This window comes from Triturus cristatus, chromosome 5_2 (assembly GCF_964204655.1).
Source record: "Triturus cristatus chromosome 5_2, aTriCri1.1, whole genome shotgun sequence".
Taxonomy (NCBI): domain Eukaryota; kingdom Metazoa; phylum Chordata; class Amphibia; order Caudata; family Salamandridae; genus Triturus; species Triturus cristatus.
The window spans coordinates 794,715,168-794,723,537 of record NC_140588.1 but is presented as its reverse complement, the minus strand read 5'-3'; positions in this window follow the sequence as shown (position 1 = coordinate 794,723,537).

The following is an 8,370-nucleotide window of genomic DNA, read 5'->3' as shown; positions in this document are numbered from 1 at the left end:
TTTTCGTTCGGCTAGTCTATAGTCTAAGCGCAAATTTAGATTTATTAGTTCAGTACATCCTTTTGGGTGGAGGGTCTATTTGTGCTAGGACGTCTTTTAGTTCATCTCGTAATCCCTAATAATAGATTGCGGCTCGCTTTTCTTCAGGCCATTTAGTTTCTGATATTAGTCGGTTCAAGTGTGTTAGGTAAGTAACTAGATCACGGTTACCTTGGCGTAATTCCAGTAGTTCCCTATCTGCTGACAAGGTTGCTGCTCTCCTGTCAAAGACCTTCTCAAATTCTTGAACAAATGTCTTCCAATTATATAAAATGGCATCATCTTTGCGGACTAAAGGAACAGCCCAAGAGGCTGCATCACCTATTAGATAAGAAATCAGAAACGCTACTTTGGATTGGGCATCAGGGAATGATGTTGGTCTACAGGTGAAATGCAACTCAATTTGGGTGAGAAAAATTTGACGTTTTGCAGGATCAACAGAGAAGCGTTCGGGTGCTGCTTACGGGATTCGGGGAGGGACACTCACTGAAATGTTAGTGGGATTTAAACTTCCGCTTGAGACTCCCTGTCCTAAGGAGTGAACTGCACTAGGGAATTTGCCAACTGGAATGTCAAAGGGGTTACGTTCCGTCTTTTCCCTACTCTCGATTCGTTGTTCAAGGATGGAAACATTATTTGCTAAGGCTGTGGTTCGTACTTTAGAGTCTGCCAACTCCTGTTGCACTTGCCCTAATGCCTTTAAAATATCATCAAGAGTAGCCATTCTAGAATCGAGCAAGCCGGGAGAAAAAATAGTCCATGGGCTTGCTATTCTGTGAGGGCGATGTTTCCTTAGGGCTTGCACGATGCTAGAAGTGTCCACCTCCAGGCAGCTCCAAATCTGATTGTCGTTATGACACAGATGATTAGAGTGGCCAGGTGGGGGAAAGGGTGTTGGGGAAGGAACAGCAGGGAAGGAGATCTGCAATAGAAAGTCACAGGAGATGTTATACTGGAAAGGACTAATTTATCATAAAACCTGAGTTAGTGCACAATGTCATCTGACTATATTCACCTGTATTCTTTCCTACTGCTAGGCCAAAGGGAGAAGTATGCTTTTATAGTATTCAAATGTCTTGAACTTCACTTAGTTCCCAAAAATTATACAAGGGTATATTGCTCATTGCATTGCTTCATGAAGGTTTCAGCATCCTTGAATCAGAGATCTAAACCCACATATTTAAATGAGCCTTCCAAAAATTATTACGAAGCGTTCTTGTTAAAATGTCCAACTCTTGTCACAGAACTAAGAAAATGAATTCTTACCCCTGCATCAAAGGCAAGCCTCACTAGTTTTCTCCCCCACTGCTCACCGCCTGGATATTGCAGATGTAACTAGTTCTCGATGCCGTCGAACTGACCGCATCAATCAACTGTTCCTGTTCGGGAAGCGGGAACTGCAGCAATCAGCAGTGCCGGGCCGAGGAGCAGGAAGAATAGCAAGCGCGTGATTTAGGGCGCGGTCTCCTTTTATAGTGAAGACCCACCCAAGGAGCGTCCCACGTAGCGGAACGGCTGGAGGGGGCGTGGCCATTGAAAACTTGCTGGTGACGACAAGGATGGCATAATTTTAACAGGCAAAGAAGAAAAAATGGAAATGGCACAGTGCAAGGATGGTTCTTAGCGCAAGACATTAACAGCCCCATATCTTGCAGCAATGTCGGTTACAAATCAACCAGTATCGTGCCAGAAAGGCACAGTGCAGTTTACTGCAAAGTTTACTGTTTCTACTGGCAGTAACACAGCACCATGTACTGGTGTCACTGGTGCCTCTAGAGCCGCAGCCCATAGCCATGACACACACTTGGCAGAAAGCAGGTAACAAACATACAAGCCAACAGAAGCAAGACAGCAGAATAGAAAGACAGCAAACTAGGAACTGGAACCAAGGAAATGGGAAGAAATGCGGGGACTGAAGAAGGATAAACAGAAGGGGAGGCTACTAGGGTATACTAGAATAGTCCAGGTTAAGGAATCAAGAAAACAAAGTAGCAAAGAAGGCAGAGTTGGGGCAGGAACAAGAATTGAGCTAAGGTTCAGGAGTCAAGGTAGCACTGCAGGCAGTGCTAGTTCAGGAACAAGGGAAACTGCTGCAGGTCAGGAACAAGGAATGCTAAGGCTCAAGAGTCAAGGCAGTGCTGGTTCAGGAACAGAGAAATTACTATAGCTCAGGAGTCAAGGTAGCGCTGCAGACAGTGCTAGTTCAGGGACAGGGAAATTACTATAGCTCTGGAGTCAAGGTAGCACTGCAGACAGTGCTAGTTCAAGGAAACAGGAAATAGCTACAGCTCAGGAAACAAGAACTCAAGAGAGCAGTGCGAGCAGTGCAAATCAGGAACAAAAAAATAGCTGAAGCTCAGGAACTGGAACGAATAATAACTATAGCTTAGGACCTCAGTAAACAAGGTAGCACTGCAGGCAGTGCTAATTCAGGCACAAGGAATAGCTATAGCTCAGGAATCAAGGAACAAGGATTAACTAAATCTCAGGAATCACAGGAAACAAGGATATCAAAGGCTCATGAAACACTGGAAACAAGGATCGGTCTCACCGGTATACAGCTACTATGACCAACCTTGGCCTGAAGGGAGCTGGGGCTTAACCTCTTCAGTGCCCATGACGAGATAGTCTCGTCATGGAGCACGGTTGCGCTGTGCCCATGACGAGACTATCTCGTCATGAACCCCACCCACTAGTGCAACGCCCGGCACAGGAGGGGGAAAGGGTGTGGCACTGAAGGGGTTAAAAGAGCTCACATTAATCACATGCAGCAGGTGTGAGCAGGCTAGCAGCAGCCAGCCACAGGTGAGCTGAATTCCTCCACCCATCCTTGGCCTGCACGGGTGGAGACGAAGCAGTGAGCAGGGAACTCTAGGTAGTGGAGTTTCAAACATGAGCAGGCTGGCTTTCACAAAACCCGGCATGGATTGGGAATGGATGTCAATTCCCAATAAGTGTCCAAATGGCTGGAAATCAGGATATGCATGCAGGAGAGGGTCTGGAAGCTTATTAGAAGACTGGAAAGTCCCACTATGTGGCCCCCTGGTGGTGGGTACGAGAGCACAGGGATCGAATCGCGACAGGATCCTTACAAAAAATAAAATAAGAAATAAATTCTGTTTCCCTAAGATAGACTCCCTAGTGGAACAGAAGGTGAAAGATTGTGTCAGTTGCACTAAAAGTGACAAAACTAAAATAATGTGTAAAGCTCCTTTGTCTCCTGCAGAAGTACCACTTGAGCCCTGGAATAAAAAAAATATGGATATAATTGGACCCGTAGAAGGTGTGTAAGCCTACTAAAGATTCATGTTAATATTAACAGATTATACCTCATACTGGATAATTTTGTTCATCATACTACTACTACCATATTGATTGAAATCTTAAAAGGTGCTCTTAGCAGAGAAGATATACTTTCCACTATTGTTACGGACAACAGTGTCCAGTTTACATCCGAAGACATGAAAGATCCTGAAGCTCTTAATATAAAATATGAGAAAACTGCCTTGTACTTTCCCAATGCAAATTGATTTGTGGAAAGGATGAATCGTATCATTAAGGAACATATTCAATTGGCTATAGTCAATGGCCAGGATGTAGAAAAATCCTTGTGTGATAGTATATGGTCATACCACACTTCACCTAATCTCATCACAGGTTTTTCACCTTTTGTATCTATCAAAGGTAGGGAACCTGGCACCAAATTGAACCCTTTATGGTTGGGTGGGGGAAAATGAGTGAGCATAGATGATTCCAAAACCCATGAGAAAGTTCATCAACATCAAATCAAATATAAAGAATGGTATGACAACAATCATGGGGTAAGAATAGAAAGTTGGAAAGAAGGTATATTGGGTACAAATAAGAAGAAGCACCAAAAGCACCAAATTTAAAGCAAATACTATCCTCCTCATCAAAAAAACAAAGTGTACCGCAATGTGGCACAGTTAGACAATGGACAAATATGGAGTTCAGACAAACATGATTGTAATTAACGTTTTTCCCAAAATGTGATTTTCCTTAAATATTCCACTCATTAAGGAAGGAAGATGTGTTGTAATTATTTAAGTTGAACAGCTCAAAGGAGCCCGCTTTAGAATGTTCAGGCAATTGACAGTTGCTTGAGTTGTGGAGAGTGGATGACTGAATAAAGAAGACCTCATACTTTGGCTCTTCAGCGTGTTTTCTTCATTTAATACTTTACAATAGGAATGTTTTGAACGCTTAACGGGTAGGAGTATTTCAGTGGAAAATCTTTTGGCAGGTGGGTCCCACTGTGCGCAGCATTGACAGCGGTCATGATGTCTCCATCTATCGTCAGCCATTGAATTCCCTGCAATGTGTATTCCTACCTGTTGGTGGCTCAGTGTGTGTATAACATGAGCCTGTGGCTCGCTATCTTTAAGCGTTGCCACTTGTCCCCAAAGCATCTTATGCTTGATCGTTTACACTTTGCAGTCTCTGCATCCATTCTTCCTCCAGTGCTGTAAATACACTTTGTAAGACTGGACACAATAATACGAGTTGCACACTATAAGTGTGGGGGATTCAGGATCTGTATTCTCAAATGCCAGAATTAGGGCTTTCAGTTCAGCAAGCTGTTCAGTGCAATCACCAAGTGACTGCATGTATGTTTTATGAAGTTGGAATTCTCCACCCCTTAATTTACCCTTCACCGTTTCGCAGGTGGAAAAGTATTGAAGTTTTGTCCCCAGTGTAGGCTGGGCAGAACCATCTGTGTAGATTAGAAAATCATACTGCTTTAGAGACATTATTTAATTGGGCAGAGGATATTCGTGTTCATATTGAAGGTATGCTTATTTTTGTAGTGTAGAGTCCAATATATAATATGTATCTGTTGCTGTTTGGGAATTGGCCCATTGTATCCATCTTGGATGTAAAGCTTTTGCGTTTGCAATGCTGGCTGTTGTGACAGCCTCTAAGGCTGGAATGGGAGTCACGACAGTCATTCATTTTCTCTGAGCCAGTGATCTTTCCTTCATTACAGCTGTCTGTACCACCGTCAGGATTTTTTCTTTCGGTCGTTATACATTTCTGTATGGGTATATAAATGTGATTGGTACAGTACCTGCTTCAATGAATGTGATATATGTGTATCCTGATGTTCCTGCAATTATACTGATCACCAGGTTTGTGGTGTTGACACGTGTGTACAAGTGTTTTGTCAATAATATGTTTATTAGCATTTTATAAGGCATTACCAATGAACTGACAAATGGTACATCGGTATAGACATAAAAGACTGGTTAATTTAAGAACCCCATACGGTGATCTGCATCACTAAGTGCGCCCCCCGCCGTATCCCAGACAGCCTAAAGTAATAAACACAGTTTCTCCAGTAGCAAGGGTAGGGAGTAGGTCTACAGTGCGATAAACATATCAATCGTACCATCTTCTTTTTGTGACAGTGTAAACCCACACCCTCCAACTGGGAGGATGCCCTTTATAGGGAGCAAGTCCAAACAGATGACTCCCATGAATGAGAGAGAACAACGAACCCCTCACCCCCCCCCCACCCTAACCTAACCCCCCAACCCAACCCAGTACTGGTGACGGCTACCCGAGCGCAGCTAAATTTCAAGGCAAGATATCTTCAAACAGGTTACAGTTGAAAAAGGTGCATAACTCTGATTGATGCAGGACAAACGACTGACGGCAATCCCTTGGCAAGGAAGGCCACCAGTGGCCTCCATTTATATTTGAAATTCTTATAATCGCCCCTAATTATGTCGGCCATCCTTTCAAGGCACAGAAGTTTCCAGAGTCTGGAATGCCATTGCGAGATGGCAGGGGCCTCTTTCTTCTTGCATGCGGCCGCTATCACAACTTTCACCCCCCCCAATGCAGGTCCACATAATGGCCTTATCCGCTTTAGTTTGATGTTTGAGGGAGGGATTGCGAAGGCCGAGGAGAATGCCTGCCATGGAGGTCGGAATAGGATACCCCAGCATGTCTTTAATTTGTGCAAGGATTTCCTCCCAGAAGGGGCGTATCACTGGACAATCCCACCAAATATGTTGGAAATCTCCCAACATCCCACAACCCCTCCAGCACATAGCAGATGAATCGGGAAATATATGTTTGATCTTGGTAGGGTACAGATACCAGTCCATCATCGTTTTTAAGTGAGCCTCCCTTAGTTCTATGGAATGGTTGAATTTCGCGATATCAGACCAGAGTCCCGCCCACTTTCCATCCGGAATGCCACGTTGTAAGATACCCTCCCACATGTGCATGTAGCGAGGCCTCGGGCGTGTATAGTGGTGAGAAGATAGTTATAGAGATACGAAATTACACCTTTCATAGAGTCCACAGTTTGCACATATTTTTCAAATTTCGTGAGGGGGTGAGTGGCCGTTTCGTGGATATGAGGTGTGAGCGCCCAATGTTTCAGCTGAAGGTAGTGGTAATATTCAGCAGGCCCCAACCCATAATCCCTCTTACAGCTGTCAAAAGTAAGAGTTATGGAATAGGTGTGTCAGTGCTCTACATCCCCCTTCTCTCCATTGGTAAAAGGGTCCTTCCTGTAGTGCCAGAGGTAAGGCCAGATTAAAGCGAATTGGTGTGTATGGTGACAGAAACGTAGTCCACTGGGTGTTGTGTGATATAGAGTCCCAAACTTTTAGGGTAGTTCGAGTAGGCATGCTAACATAGACATTCTCTGGTCTGTCCCTCTTGGGTCACCATATAAGGTCCCAAATCGACCTCCCTGCCACCGCCCTATCCATATGCAGCCAATGCTTGTCCAACTCCCATTTGGCCCATTCAGTCACCACACGCAATTGAGCTGCCTTGTAATACAAGGCAAAATCCAGGAGGCCCGCCCCTCCCTCCCCCGTGATCTCCTCAAGATGGAAAAGGAGAACCGCGCTCGCCCTCCCTGCCAAACGAACCTCAGTACCATAGATCTGAATTAAGGGAGAAAATCCTTGTCAAGCTCCACAGGGAGAGCCTGAAAGAGATACAGGAGTTTAGGAAGTAGTGTCATTTTAACTGCATGGATGCGGCCAAGGCACGAGATGAAGAGCGGCTTCCATCGTGTAAGATCCGCCTGAAGTTTTAAAAGAGCAGGGGGGTAGTTAGCTCTATAGAGCTCCTCTACCCGGGACGTCAGATGCACACCCAGATATTGTAGAGGCTGGTAAGTCCAGCGTAGTAGCGTACATGACCGGAGCCTCTCGACTTCGGCCGCAGGGATTGTAAGGTTAAGAATGTAGGATTTGTCTATATTCACTTTGAAGCCCGCCACCAGTTCAAAGCATGTGAGAGCCGTTTGGAGTGCAGGGAGAGAGGTGGCTGGCTCCGTGAGTGATAAGAGCACATTGTTAGCAAAAAGGGATAGCTATTGCTTTTCTCCACTAAAAGGGATGCCTCGTATCTCTGGTGCAGCGCAAATGGCCATGGCTAGCGGCTCTATGCTGAGGGCGAATAGAAGGGGTGACAAAGGGCACCCCTGTCGAGTACTCCTAGTCAGGAGAAAGGGGGCCGACAAGAACCCATTTACCTGGATACTTGAGCGTGGCTGGACATAATTGGCCCGCACCATATTAATAAATTTGTCTGCAAACCCAAAGGATGTGAGTGTAGTAAAAAGAAACACCCAATCCACCCGATCGAAGTCCTTCTCGGCATCTAATCCCACCAGCACCGCCGGAATCTGTTTCTTATTGGCTTCTTCGATTAGGTGGATGATACGTCTGGTGTTATTATGGGTCTGCTGGCCTTTAATAAATCCAGACTGGTCTGTGTGGCTGAGAAGCAGCATGAGGCCGTTCAGTCTGGCCGTGAGGATAGAGGAATACAATTTCGCATCTAGGTAAAGAAGGGCGATAGGGCGGTACGAAGTGCACATCTGCGGATTCTTCCCTGGTTTCGGAATAACTGTGATCACAGCTTCCGCCATTGAGGGGGTAACCGTGCCTGCCTCAGCCATGGCATTAAAAGATGAGTAAGATGTGGTAAGAGGTCAGGAGCGAAGCTTTTGTAAAATTGGGCCATGTACCCATCGGGGCCTGGGGCTTCCTGCAGTTTGAGGGATTTGATGGCTAGAGCCACTTCCCCGGCTGTTATAGGGGCCGTTAGCCTGTCATTCCAGTCTGGAGAGACCTGGGGGAGGTGCAGCGTCCGCAGATAGTTACGTTGTGCATCCCCGTCTCGTGGTTCCCCCGTATACAGATGGCCATAAAACGCGCCAAACGTGTCAGCCTTCTCGGCGTCTTTATGAGTCAGTACCCCCTGTCCATTCTGTATGCCGCCGATATATTCCCGCTCTCGCTTTTCTTTCAATTGTCGAGTCAAGTGCCTACCTAT